The 12,470-nt window shown below is 39.9% G+C and overlaps 1 protein-coding gene and 1 long non-coding RNA gene across 2 annotated transcripts in view; one reads left to right on the plus strand and one right to left on the minus strand.

The window, feature by feature from the left end:
- LOC118381542 (CUB and sushi domain-containing protein 2-like) overlaps positions 1-12,470 on the minus strand; it is a 1,147,246-nt gene that overhangs the window by 804,630 nt on the left and 330,146 nt on the right.
- LOC127910064 (uncharacterized) lies at positions 6,436-8,995 on the plus strand. Its single transcript, XR_008073843.1, has 3 exons — positions 6,436-6,646; positions 7,258-7,371; positions 7,790-8,995. It is a non-coding gene; the product is annotated as an uncharacterized LOC127910064 (long non-coding RNA).

The raw sequence follows: 12,470 nt of genomic DNA on the forward strand, positions 1-12,470 counted from the left end.
CTGTCTATATTAACCATGTATACTGTCTATATTAACCATGTATACTGTCTATATTAACCATGTATACTGTCTATATTAACCATGTATACTGTCTATATTAACCATGTATACTGTCTATATTAACCATGTATACTGTCTATATTAACCATGTATACTGTCTATATTAACCACGTATACTGTCTATATTAACCATGTATACTGTCTATATTAACCATGTATACTGTCTATATTAACCATGTATACTGTCTATATTAACCATGTATACTGTCTACTGTCTATATTAACCATGTATACTGTCTACTGTCTATATTAACCATGTATACTGTCTATATTAACCATGTATACTGTCTACTGTCTATATTAACCATGTATACTGTCTACTGTCTATATTAACCATGTATACTGTCTATATTAACCATCTACACTGTCTATATTAACCATGTATACTGTCTACTGTCTATATTAACCATGTATACTGTCTATATTAACCATGTATACTGTCTATATTAACCATGTATACTGTCTATATTAACCATGTCTACTGTCTATATTAACCATGTATACTGTCTACTGTCTATATTAACCATGTATACTGTCTATATTAACCATGTATACTGTCTATATTAACCATGTATACTGTCTATATTAACCATGTATACTGTCTATATTAACCATGTATACTGTCTATATTAACCATCTACACTGTCTATATTAACCATGTCTACTGTCTATATTAACCATGTATACTGTCTACTGTCTATATTAACCATGTATACTGTCTACTGTCTATATTAACCATGTATACTGTCTACTGTCTATATTAACCATGTCTACTGTCTACTGTCTGTATTAACCATGTATACTGTCTACTGTCTATATTAACCATGTATACTGTCTATATTAACCATGTATACTGTCTATATTAACCATGTATACTGTCTACTGTCTATATTAACCATGTATACTGTATACTGTCTATATTAACCATGTATACTGTCTATATTAACCATGTATACTGTCTATATTAACCATGTATACTGTCTATATTAACCATGTATACTGTCTATATTAACCATGTATACTGTCTATATTAACCATGTATACTGTCTATATTAACCATGTATACTGTCTATATTAACCATGTATACTGTCTATATTAACCATGTATACTGTCTATATTAACCATGTCTACTGTCTATATTAACCATGTATACTGTCTCTATTAACCATGTATACTGTCTACTGTCTATATTAACCATGTATACTGTCTATATTAACCATGTATACTGTCTATATTAACCATGTATACTGTCTATATTAACCATGTATACTGTCTATATTAACCATGTATACTGTCTATATTAACCATGTCTACTGTCTATATTAACCATGTATACTGTCTATATTAACCATGTCTACTGTCTATATTAACCATGTATACTGTCTACTGTCTATATTAACCATGTATACTGTCTATATTAACCATGTCTACTGTCTATATTAACCATGTATACTGTCTATATTAACCATGTATAGTGTCTATATTAACCATGTATACTGTCTATATTAAACATGTATACTGTCTATATTAACCATGTATAGTGTCTATATTAACCATGTATACTGTCTATATTAACCATGTATACTGTCTATATTAACCATGTATAGTGTCTATATTAACCATGTATACTGTCTATATTAACCATGTATACTGTCTATATTAACCATGTATAGTGTCTATATTAACCATGTATACTGTCTATATTAACCATGTATACTGTCTATATTAACCATGTATACTGTCTATATTAACCATGTATACTGTCTATATTAACCATGTATAGTGTCTATATTAACCATGTATAGTGTCTATATTAACCATGTATACTGTCTATATTAACCATGTATACTGTCTATATTAACCATGTATAATGTCTATATTAACCATGTATACTGTCTATATTAACCATGTATACTGTCTATATTAACCATGTATACTGTCTATATTAACCATGTATACTGTCTATATTAACCATGTATACTGTCTATATTAACCATGTATACTGTCTATATTAACCATGTATACTGTCTATATTAACCATGTATACTGTCTATATTAACCATGTATACTGTCTATATTAACCATGTATACTGTCTATATTAACCATGTATAGTGTCTATATTAACCATGTATACTGTCTATATTAACCATGTATAGTGTCTATATTAACCATGTATACTGTATATTAACCATGTATACTGTCTATATTAACCATGTATACTGTCTATATTAACCATGTATACTGTCTATATTAACCATGTATAGTGTATATATTAACCATGTATACTGTCTATATTAACCATGTATACTGTCTATATTAACCATGTATACTGTCTATATTAACCATGTATACTGTATAGTGTCTATATTAACCATGTATACTGTCTATATTAACCATGTATACTGTCTATATTAACCATGTATACTGTCTATATTAACCATGTATACTGTCTATATTAACCATGTATACTGTATAGTGTCTATATTAACCATGTATACTGTCTATATTAACCATGTATACTGTATAGTGTCTATATTAACCATGTATACTGTATAGTGTCTATATTAACCATGTATGCTGTCTATATTAACCATGTATACTGTCTATATTAACCATGTATAGTGTCTATATTAACCATGTATACTGTCTATATTAACCATGTATACTGTCTATATTAACCATGTATACTGTCTATATTAACCATGTATACTGCAAGCGACGATGATGGTGTTGGAGTCATGGGTGAACAGGGAGCACAGGAAGGGACTAAACATGCACCCCTGAGGCACCCCCACATTGAGGGTCAGCGTGGCGTATGTGTCGTAGCCTACCCTCACCACCTTGTCACCTCACATCACTTCCCACCAGGAAGTCCAGAATCCAGTTGCAGTAGTGTATTCAGGGGTAAACGCAAGGCGGTTTGGGACGGTACGCCGTATCCGGGGAAAAATTAGCCTATCACAATCATTAAAACAAAATGTTAAGAAAACTGTAGGTTAATAGATCACTTTGTATCATTAGTGCATGTCAGAAGCATGAAACGTTAGCGATTCAACGTGAAAACGGATGGTATAGCCTACGCTTCAAAATTCTAATTACAAAAAAAATTCTAATTACAATTGTCAAATGTAATTACACTTTTCTGTGTTTTTGTGTAACTTATGTCTCTTTCCATTCACCAATTATACGTTCACCCCTGACCTGTACTCTACTCTACTCCCAAGTGTCTCTCCTGAGAGGATCAGGCATAGAGGTCTATCTACACTGCTGGGTGTATTCAAGTATGATAATCTGTTGTCGATAAATACACAGTGAGAGAGTACGAGAATACTAAAACCTAAACAGAGTACTAATGGTCGATAGGGAATTGGGTTTTCAGTTCAACAGCTGTTTAGAACCCCGTGGAATGTCAGTCGTGAACTCAGAGCTTCGTGTGCTACGTTCTGTACATTGAGTCTGGAGCAGGATACTTGTTATTTGGCCATTGGCCCTGTTGTACTGCAAGGAATTCTGATTAGTCAACGCCAGGCTAGGGTTGGGGGGTGGGGATATACATGTCATCCTGTTGCTTTATTCTGTGGAGAAAAGCTGAGGACAGGGGAGACTGAACATCTACCATCTACCTCCCAGCATAATATATTTGATTTGTCCTTTTCAAATGAATGTGTTATATTATATATGAGAAAAAATACCCAGACGATAACCAGTGATGTTGCTGTTGGGGGAGGGTCTACCCAGACGATAACCAGTGATGTTGCTGTTGGGGGAGGGTCTACCCAGACGATAACCAGTGATGTTGCTGTTGGGGGAGGGTCTACCCAGACGATAACCAGTGATGTTGCTGTTGGGGGAGGGTCTACCCAGACGATAACCAGTGATGTTGCTGTTGGGGGAGCATCTACCCAGACGATAACCAGTGATGTTGCTGTTGGGGAGGGTCTACTGTCCAGACGATAACCAGTGATGTTGCTGTAGGGGAGGGTCTACCAGACGATAACCAGTGATGTTGCTGTTGGGGAGGGTCTACCAGACGATAACCAGTAATGTTGCTGTTGGGGGAGGGTCTACCAGACGATAACCAGTAATGTTGCTGTTGGGGGAGGGTTTACCAGATGATAACCAGTGATGTTGCTGTAGGGGAGGGTCTACCAGACGATAACCAGTAATGTTGCTGTTGGGGGAGGGTCTACCAGACGATAACCAGTAATGTTGCTGTTGGGGGAGGGTCTACCAGACGATAACCAGTGATGTTGCTGTTGGGGGAGGGTCTACCAGACGATAACCAGTGATGTTTCTGTTGGGGGAGGGTCTACCAGACGATAACCAGTGATGTTTCTGTTGGGGAGGGTCTACCCAGATAACCAGTGATGTTGCTGTTGGGGGAGGGTCTACCAGACGATAACCAGTAATGTTGCTGTTGGGGGAGGGTCTACCAGACGATAACCAGTAATGTTGCTGTTGGGGGAGGGTCTACCAGACGATAACCAGTGATGTTTCTGTTGGGGGAGGGTCTACCAGACGATAACCAGTAATGTTGCTGTTGGGGAGGGTCTACCAGACGATAACCAGTGATGTTTCTGTTGGGGAGGGTCTACCAGACGATAACCAGTAATGTTGCTATGGGGAGGGTCTACCAGACGATAACCAGTAATGTTGCTGTTGGGGGACCGTCTAACCAGACGATAACCAGTAATGTTGCTGTTGGGGGGGAGGTCTCCCCCAGACGATAACCAGTGATGTTGCTGTTGGGGGAGGGTTGACCTGGTTATCTGGGTAGACCCTCCCCCAACAGCAACATCACTGGTTATCGTCTGGGTAGACCCTCCCCCAACAGCAACATCACTGGTTATCGTCTGGGTATTTTTTCTCTCCCCTGATTTGCTTTGGGATTTGTGTTATTGAAGAATAACATCAACTCCTAACACAAGGATACACTGGTCTCTCCCGAGAGGAACAGGGATAGAGGTCTGTCTACACTAACACCTGGAAATGACAATGCTTTACCCCAGCCGACAAGGTTTAAAGGGAAGAGAAAGAGAGAGGGGAGCAGGAGAGATAGAGAGAGAGAGAGAGAGAGAGAGAGAGAGAGAGAGAGAGAGAGAGAGAGAGAGAGAGAGAGAGAGAGAGAGAGAGAGAGAGAGAGAGAGAGAGAGAGAGAAGACATAGGGAAGAGTGAGAGATCAGCATTCTTTAGAGTGCTTTGCTTTGTCCGTGACAGTGAGAGAAGGTATCTAGAACTATATATATATATGGATCATGAGATAGGACCATAGCTAGAACCAGTCATTTGAAAGATTGTTCTACTGCCAACACATTTGTTCATCTACAGGAGCTCAACTAAAAACGCCTTGTCATTTCAACAGCGTATCAGTAACACTTCATTTGAAGGTCACTAAATATGAAGTGCTTATGAATCATTCTTCACCTACCTATTAAACACGCAATGAATGACATCTCAAGGAAAATTCAGTCAGGCAAACCCACTAACCCAGTCATATAAATAATTACATTCCTACATTAAGCCTCAAGTTTTCCACGTCTCAGGGCCAAATTCCCTTAAACAGCCAACCCCCGGGGATAGGAGTTACAACCCCCGGGGATAGGAGTTACAACCCCCGGGGATAGGAGTTACAACCCCCGGGGATAGGAGTTACAACCCCCGGGGATAGGAGTTACAACCCCCGGGGATGGGAGTTACAACCCCCGGGGATAGGAGTTACAACCCCCGGGGATAGGAGTTACAACCCCCGGGGTTAGTAGCTCCACCACTATATGACAGTTTGCAAAGCAGTCAGCAGCAACAACTAAATTACAAGTCAATTGGCTGTGAGCTTCACATTGTGCCAAGCGAGCGAATCAGAATCCAGCACCATGCACTCAATGCTAAATTGGCTGGCATTGAGAGTTATTTACATTGCCCCAGAAGGGGGAGGAAATCAATGTGGATAAAAACACTATTGTGGTAGAATATTGTGTTCCCTCAGAATCAAATCAAATCAAAGGGTATTTGTCACGTGAGGTAGACCTCACAGTGAAATGCTGAATACAACAGGTGTAGTAGACCTCACAGTGAAATGCTGAATACAACAGGTGTAGTAGACCTTACAGTGAAATGCTGAATACAACAGGTGTAGTAGACCTCACAGTGAAATGCTGAATACAACAGGTGTAGTAAACCTTACAGTGAAATGCTGAATACAACAGGTGAAGTAGACCTCACAGTGAAATGCTGAATACAACAGGTGTAGTAGACCTCACAGTGAAATGCTGAATACAACAGGTGTAGTAGACCTTACAGTGAAATACTGAATACAACAGGTGTAGTAGACCTCACAGTGAAATGCTGAATACAACTGGTGTAGTAGACCTCACAGTGAAATGCTGAATACAACAGGTGTAGTAGACCTTACAGTGAAATACTGAATACAACAGGTGTAGTAGACCTCACAGTGAAATGCTGAATACAACTGGTGTAGTAGACCTTACAGTGAAATGCTGAATACAACAGGTGAAGTAGACCTCACAGTGAAATGCTGAATACAACAGGTGTAGTAGACCTCACAGTGAAATGCTGAATACAACAGGTGTAGTAGACCTCACAGTGAAATGCTGAATACAACTGGTGTAGTAGACCTTACAGTGAAATGCTGAATTACAACAGGTGTAGTAGACCTTACAGTGAAATACTGAATACAACAGGTGTAGTAGACCTTACAGTGAAATGCTGAATACAACAGGTGTAGTAGACCTCACAGTGAAATGCTGAATTACAACAGGTGTAGTAGACCGTACAGTGAAATACTGAATACAACAGGTGTAGTAGACCTCACAGTGAAATGCTGAATTACAACAGGTGTAGTAGACCTCACAGTGAAATACTGAATACAACAGGTGTAGTAGACCTCACAGTGAAATGCTGAATACAACAGGTGTAGTAGACCTTACAGTGAAATGCTGAATACAACAGGTGTAGTAGACCTCACAGTGAAATGCTGAATACAACAGGTGTAGTAGACCTTACAGTGAAATACTGAATACAACAGGTGTAGTAGACCTTACAGTGAAATGCTGAATACAACAGGTGTAGTAGACCTTACAGTGAAATGCTGAATACAACAGGTGTAGTAGACCTTACAGTGAAATGCTGAATACAACAGGTGTAGTAGACCTTACAGTGAAATGCTGAATACAACAGGTGTAGTAGACCTCACAGTGAAATGCTGAATACAACAGGTGTAGTAGACCTTACAGTGAAATGCTGAATACAACAGGTGTAGTAGACCTCACAGTGAAATGCTGAATGCAACAGGTGTAGTAGACCTTACAGTGAAATGCTGAATACAACAGGTGTAGTAGACCTTACAGTGAAATGCTGAATACAACAGGTGTAGTAGACCTTACAGTGAAATGCTGAATACAACAGGTGTAGTAGACCTCACAGTGAAATGCTGAATACAACAGGTGTAGTAGACCTTACAGTGAAATACTGAATACAACAGGTGTAGTAGACCTTACAGTGAAATGCTGAATACAACAGGTGTAGTAGACCTTACAGTGAAATGCTGAATACAACAGGTGTAGTAGACCTTACAGTGAAATGCTGAATACAACAGGTGTAGTAGACCTCACAGTGAAATGCTGAATACAACAGGTGTAGTAGACCTTACAGTGAAATACTGAATACAACAGGTGTAGTAGACCTTACAGTGAAATGCTGAATACAACAGGTGTAGTAGACCTCACAGTGAAATGCTGAATACAACAGGTGTAGTAGACCTTACAGTGAAATGCTGAATACAACAGGTGTAGTAGACCTTACAGTGAAATGCTGAATACAACAGGTGTAGTAGACCTTACAGTGAAATGCTGAATACAACAGGTGTAGTAGACCTTACAGTGAAATGCTGAATACAACAGGTGTAGTAGACCTCACAGTGAAATGCTGAATACAACAGGTGTAGTAGACCTTACAGTGAAATGCTGAATACAACAGGTGTAGTAGACCTTACAGTGAAATGCTGAATACAACAGGTGTAGTAGACCTCACAGTGAAATGCTGAATACAACAGGTGTAGTAGACCTTACAGTGAAATGCTGAATACAACAGGTGTAGTAGACCTTACAGTGAAATGCTGAATACAACAGGTGTAGTAGACCTTACAGTGAAATGCTGAATACAACAGGTGTAGTAGACCTTACAGTGAAATGCTGAATACAACAGGTGTAGTAGACCTCACAGTGAAATGCTGAATACAACAGGTGTAGTAGACCTTACAGTGAAATGCTGAATACAACAGGTGTAGTAGACCTCACAGTGAAATGCTGAATACAACAGGTGAAGTAGACCTCACAGTGAAATGCTGAATACAACAGGTGTAGTAGACCTTACAGTGAAATACTGAATACAACAGGTGTAGTAGACCTTACAGTGAAATGCTGAATACAACAGGTGTAGTAGACCTTACAGTGAAATGCTGAATACAACAGGTGTAGTAGACCTTACAGTGAAATGCTGAATACAACATGTGTAGTAGACCTTACAGTGAAATGCTGAATACAACAGGTGTAGTAGACCTTACAGTGAAATGCTGAATACAACAGGTGTAGTAGACCTTACAGTGAAATGCTGAATACAACAGGTGTAGTAGACCTTACAGTGAAATGCTGAATACAACAGGTGTAGTAGACCTTACAGTGAAATGCTGAATACAACAGGTGTAGTAGACCTTACAGTGAAATGCTGAATACAACAGGTGTAGTAGACCTTACAGTGAAATGCTGAATACAACAGGTGTAGTAGACCTTACAGTGAAATGCTGAATACAACAGGTGTAGTAGACCTTACAGTGAAATGCTGAATACAACAGTACAAATACAAATGCTGAATAGGTACAAGAATACAAGCCTTTAACCTTTAACCTTTAACAGTTTTAAGAAGTTAAGAATAACAAAAAAACACATACAGTAGAGAGGCTATATACTATAGAGAGGCTATATACAGTAGAGAGGCTATATACAGTAGAGAGGCTATATACAGTAGACATGCTATATACAGTAGAGAGGCTATATACAGTAGAGATGCTATATACAGTAGAGATGCTATATACAGTAGAGAGGCTATATACAGTGAAATGCTAATACAGTAGAGAGGTTATATACAGTAAGAGGCTATATACAGTAGAGAGGCTATATACAGTAGAGAGGCTATATACAGTAAGAGGCTATATACAGTGAGAGGCTATATACAGGATCAGGCTATATACAGTAGAGAGGCTATATACAGTAGAGAGGCTATATACAGTAGAGAGGCTATATACAGTAGAGGCTATATACAGTAGAGAGGCTATATACAGGAGAGAGGCTATATACAGTAGAGAGGCTATATACAGGAGAGAGGCTATATACAGTAGAGGCTATATACAGTAGAGAGGCTATATACAGGAGAGAGGCTATATACAGTAGAGGCTATATACAGGAGAGAGGCTATATACAGTAGAGGCTATATACAGTAGAGAGGCTATATACAGGAGAGAGGCTATATACAGTAGAGAGGCTATATACAGGAGAGAGGCTATATACAGGAGAGAGGCTATATACAGTAGAGGCTATATACAGTAGAGAGGCTATATACAGGAGAGAGGCTATATACTATAGAGAGGCTATATACAGTAGAGGCTATATACAGTAGAGAGGCTATATACAGGAGAGAGGCTATATACAGTAGAGAGGCTATATACAGTAGAGAGGCTATATACAGTAGAGAGGCTATATACTATAGAGAGGCTATATACAGTAGAGGCTATATACAGTAGAGAGGCTATATACAGGAGAGAGGCTATATACAGTAGAGAGGCTATATACAGTAGAGAGGCTATATACAGTAGAGAGGCTATATACAGGAGAGAGGCTATATACAGTAGAGAGGCTATATACTATAGAGAGGCTATATACAGTAGAGAGGCTATATACTATAGAGAGGCTATATACAGTAGAGGCTATATACAGTAGAGAGGCTATATACAGGAGAGAGGCTATATACAGTAGAGAGGCTATATACAGTAGAGAGGCTATATACAGTAGAGAGGCTATATACTATAGAGAGGCTATATACAGTAGAGAGGCTATATACTATAGAGAGGCTATATACAGTAGAGAGGCTATATACTATAGAGAGGCTATATACAGCAGAGAGGCTATATACAGTAGAGAGGCTATATACAGGAGAGAGGCTATATACAGTAGAGAGGCTATATACAGTAGAGAGGCTATATACAGTAGAGAGGCTATATACAGTAGAGAGGCTATATACAGGAGAGAGGCTATATACAGTAGAGAGGCTATATACAGTAGAGAGGCTATATACTATAGAGAGGCTATATACAGTAGATAGGCTATATACAGTAGAGAGGCTATATACAGTAGAGAGGCTATATACAGGAGAGAGGCTATATACAGTAGAGAGGCTATATACAGTAGAGAGGCTATATACTATAGAGAGGCTATATACAGTAGATAGGCTATATACTATAGAGAGGCTATATACAGTAGAGAGGCTATATACAGTAGAGAGGTCTTTCTGGTCCTTCTGTAGCTCAGTTGGTAGAGCATGGCGCTTGTAACGCCAGGGTAGTGGGTTCGATTCCCAGGACCACCCATACGTAGAATGTATGCACATGACTGTAAGTCGCTTTGGATAAAAGTGTCTGCTAAATGGCATATAAACTCCATTTAGATGAAACTACAGCCAACCGGTTGGCCTTCTCATTTAGCCAACTCCATTTAGATTACAACAGCCAACCGGTTGGCCTTCTCATTTAGCCAACTCCATTTAGATGAAACTACAGCCAACCAGTTGGCCTTCTCATTCAGCCAACTCCGTTTAGATTACAACAGCCAACCGGTTGGCCTTCTCATTCAGCCAAATCCATTTAGATTACAACAGCCTACCGGTTGGCCTTCTCATTCAGCCAACTCCATTTAGATGAAACAACAGCCAACCGGTTGGCCTTCTCATTTCGCCAACTCCATTTAGATTACAACAGCCTACCGGTTGGCCTTCTCATTCAGCCAACTCCATTTAGATTACAACAGCCAACCGGTTGGCCTTCTCATTCAGCCAACTCCATTTAGATTACAACAGCCAACCGGTTGGCCTTCTCATTCAGCCAACTCCATTTAGATTACAACAGCCTACCGGTTGGCCTTCTCATTCAGCCAACTCCATTTAGATTACAACAGCCAACCGGTTGGCCTTCTCATTTAGCCAACTCCATTTAGATGAAACTACAGCCAACCGGTTGGCCTTCTCATTCAGCCAACTCCATTTAGATCACAACAGCCAACCGGTTGGCCTTCTCATTCAGCCAACTCCATTTAGATTACAACAGCCAACCGGTTGGCCTTCTCATTCAGCCAACTCCATTTAGATTACAACAGCCAACCGGTTGGCCTTCTCATTCAGCCAACTCCATTTAGATTACAACAGCCAACCGGTTGGCCTTCTCATTCAGCCAACTCCATTTAGATTACAACAGCCAACCGGTTGGCCTTCTCATTTAGCCAACTCCATTTAGATGAAACTACAGCCAACCAGTTGGCCTTCTCATTCAGCCAACTCCATTTAGATTACAATAGCCAACCAGTTGGCCTTCTCATTTAGCCAAGTCCATTTAGATTACAACAGCCTACCGGTTGGCCTTCTCATTTAGCCAACTCCATTTAGATTACAACAGCCTACCGGTTGGCCTTCTCATTCAGCCAACTCCATTTAGATGAAACTACAGCCAACCAGTTGGCCTTCTCATTCAGCCAACTCCATTTAGATTACAACAGCCAACCGGTTGGCCTTCTCATTCAGCCAACTCCATTTAGATGAAACAACAGCCAACCGGTTGGCCTTCTCATTCAGCCAACTCCATTTAGATGAAACAACAGCCAACCGGTTGGCCTTCTCATTCAGCCAACTCCATTTAGATTACAACAGCCAACCGGTTGGCCTTCTCATTCAGCCAACTCCATTTAGATTACAACAGCCAACCGGTTGGCCTTCTCATTCAGCCAACTCCATTTAGATGAAACAACAGCCAACCGGTTGGCCTTCTCATTTCGCCAACTCCATTTAGATGAAACAACAGCCAACCGGTTGGCCTTCTCATTTCGCCAACTCCATTTAGATGAAACAACAGCCTACCGGTTGGCCTTCTCATTCAGCCAACTCCATTTAGATTACAACAGCCTACCGGTTGGCCTTCTCATTCAGCCAACTCCGTTTAGATTACAACAGCCAACCGGTTGGCCTTCTCATTCAGCCAACTCCATTTAGATTACAACAGCCAACCGGTTGGCCTTCTCATTCAGCCAACTCCATTTAGATGAAACAACAGCCTACCGGTTGGCCTTCTCATTCAG

This window comes from Oncorhynchus keta, chromosome 20 (genome assembly GCF_023373465.1).
Source record: "Oncorhynchus keta strain PuntledgeMale-10-30-2019 chromosome 20, Oket_V2, whole genome shotgun sequence".
Taxonomy (NCBI): domain Eukaryota; kingdom Metazoa; phylum Chordata; class Actinopteri; order Salmoniformes; family Salmonidae; genus Oncorhynchus; species Oncorhynchus keta.